Below are 3,169 nucleotides of genomic sequence, written 5' to 3'. Positions count from 1 at the left end.
AAAAAATTATAAATCTTTTCACGCTAGGACTATATACCCTAAGGCTAAGAAGATAGATAACAATTTAGGTAATAACTATAAGGATTTTAGATATATGCTTAAAAATAAAAATATCCAAGGAAAAAAAATCTAAATTTAAGGATAGAAAATCAAGTCTTGAGGTAAATACTTGATAAATTGGAGAAAACCCTTAAAAGAACGGAAAGTGTCTTTAAGGGGTTAAAAGAATAAAATCTAGGGATAGATAGGCAAGAGCCATTTAATGGAAAGAGAGGTTTGGGATAAAAACCAACAGCCAAGAAGAATGTGCCCTCATACCATAGAGTTCCATATAACTATGGAACTAACCCTAGGTCTAGAAGCTAAGTCAAGGTAATAAGGGAAGTTATCCCTAGGGGTAACCTTGAGAAGACTAGTATGACTAAGGCTTTTGAGAAGCCTAAGAAATTCATTAAAAAGGTCACAAGGAAAGGTATCCTTAGAGTTGACCTAGAGAAAACTAGTGTGACCAAGGCTTCTAAGAAACTTAGGAAGGTCATCAAGTAAAGTTATCCCAAATGAGTACCTAGGACACCTAGGAGCACCAATACATTTTAAGTTCCTAAGAGTGTGTTCTCTATATCCTAGATGGGTTTAGAGAGTGTCAATTCAAATTGGAAGGGTACACAACCCTACCTTGGTAAAGTTGGCCCTTTGGGGCATTTTCAAGGTATTATTACTCTTGAAAATGAAAATTTGAGTTTTACTCTTTGGAAGAGTGAGAATGTGTCAATAAAATATTAAGAATTGAGTTTGATCAAATTGGCACAATTGGGATAGAAGTTAAAAAAATATCAAGTTAGGATTTTAGCATTTTCTTAGGAGATAAGGGCGACTTAGGATTACTTTTAAATTTAATAATTAATTAGTGATACTTAGATAGATAATCTAGGTATTTTCTTTATGCTAAAATTACCATGATTATATGTGCTATCATATGCTATAACATCATTATTTTTGCATTCATATTTTTATGAAAAATATCATATATCATGTCATACATATATCATTTAGATATGATAGATTTCTTTTTAGAAATACTCATTTTATTGTATGTCATAATCATTTTCATGCATCACTTTAAATACTTGTAACTAATGAAAATAACATAAATTAGCATCTTAGGTTGGATTATCAGACTTTAAATGTTTAGTTAGATATGCATGATCCCTTAGATATAGGGAAAACCTATTTACATATCACAAAACCATAGGGTTGACTTGTGTGTGTTTTTAAGACACATTAGATACACATGAGATGTTAGGAAGATGAACAAAACTTAAGATATTAATTCAATGCATCTTTTTGGAGTTCTAATATCATCAAAATAATATATTATGTAAAGTTCAATCATTGGAAAAACAAGTGTACAAGTCATGTGCATTTAGCCCAAATACCATGCTGAAAATTTATTTCAAAATCATTTTGGAAAACCTTAGTGAAGCCTATCTTTTGATAGGAATCGCCATTGATTAGTTAGATACAAAGTAGAGTGAAACATTGAAGTTTTTAAATGATTTCTATTTTATACCAATATTTAAAATTGAGAGTTATTTTCATAGAAAATTATTTTTCCTAATAGTATATGACATAAATAATATCTACGTCAATTTTTGAAAAATCATAGAATTATTTAGTATTTCTGAATTTCGGGCTGAAATCCGAAATCAAAAAATCAAATATAGCAATCGATTGGTCAATCGATTGTTGTATGCTAATCAATTAAGCAATCGATTGGTGAAGAATTTCCACAAGCATAGAGGCTCATGGAAATCGATCAAGTGATTGATTAAATATTAGAATTGATTGGTTAATCAATTAAGATGTATTTCCGCAAGCGTAGAGGCTCACAGAATCGATCAACTGATCGATTGAGGTGGCGTTAATCGATTAAAACCCAACTTCAATCGATTAAGACATGCTGGAATCCATTGATAGCTGAAACTAATTGATTAGGAAGACTATTTTTGGTTTTAATGGTCTGATTTTAGTCCATTAAGCCACGTTTAGTCATGTTAACCATCTCTAACCTTAAGAAATGCATTGATAAGTATCTAAGGGTAATTTTCTTAATGAAAACAAGAAAGGAATCGTTAAAAGGAACTAACTTGAAGTTTAGGAGGAGGTTTAATTTCAAAGTTAAATTTTGAACTTCAAACCTTCAATTTTAGATTTCCTAAAGGTTTAGGAACTCTAAATCATTGTTGGTGCAATGATAGAAGTTTTGTGCATGCATGTTTTGAGGGGGAGGTCTTCCTTAAAGACATGATTTAAATTTTTTTAGAGAAGGAGACAATGAAAAGTTGGGAGCCTTCATTGTTTTGGATAAAAGCTCAAGGGTGCGCATACGATAAATGTTCAAGGTTGAGTATAGGATACAATGAAAGGTATGAGACTTTCATTGGGGTTCCTTTGATAAAATTGACTCTTAAGATGAATTTTTTATGTGTGTTAAAGGGGGAGAAAATGTAGGGTTTAAATTAGAAATCCACATTCACGTGACATCGAATAGGTGATCGATTAAAGCCTCATAATAGATTAGGTAATCAATTGAAAGAAGAAGAAAAGAGCCGTTGTGAGGTTTAAATGGCTGGATGTGCTCGGATTTGATATGATAATTAATTGGGGATAAGACCAATTGATTGGGAATCCTAATCCGTGGGATATAAGGTGTTCGAAGGATTTAAATCAACATCTCTTCTTCTCCACTCTTCACTGCCGATTCTCGGAAGATTCGAGAGAAGTGTTGTTGCATTTTCGAGTTTACAAGAGATATCTACATGCAACAAGAGATAAAAAAGCAAGGTTTTCATTTGTATTGTGTATTTACATCTTGTTTTCGTTGTATTCTTGTATGTGAACTTTTTTTCTCTACCTTCAGATTGTTTTCAAAAAGTGATTTTTTTTCGTTGCAACCAATCATCATCAACAAAGCGATTGGAGTTAATCACCTCCCCTCTAGCTTTTGGAATGTCTTAACAAATTAATTAACAAATTGATAAGTTGACATCTAGAAAATAATTTTATTTCAATAAATAAAAAATAAAATAAAATGAGGGGGGTGTTGCGAGAATCGAACTCACGATCTCTCACATCCGAAGCGAGAATCATACCACTAGACCAAACACCC

General features: G+C 31.8%; 1 non-coding gene across 1 annotated transcript; it reads right to left on the bottom strand.

Moving 5' to 3' along the window:
- Positions 1–3,097: 3,097 nt before the first annotated feature.
- On the bottom strand, positions 3,098–3,169 carry TRNAP-CGG. The gene has a single exon. It is a non-coding gene; the product is annotated as a tRNA-Pro (tRNA).

Source organism: Zingiber officinale, chromosome 10A (genome assembly GCF_018446385.1).
Source record: "Zingiber officinale cultivar Zhangliang chromosome 10A, Zo_v1.1, whole genome shotgun sequence".
Taxonomy (NCBI): Eukaryota; Viridiplantae; Streptophyta; class Magnoliopsida; order Zingiberales; family Zingiberaceae; genus Zingiber; species Zingiber officinale.
The sequence above is the reverse complement of the archived record's forward strand: the minus strand, read 5'-3'. Positions and strand labels throughout refer to the sequence as shown.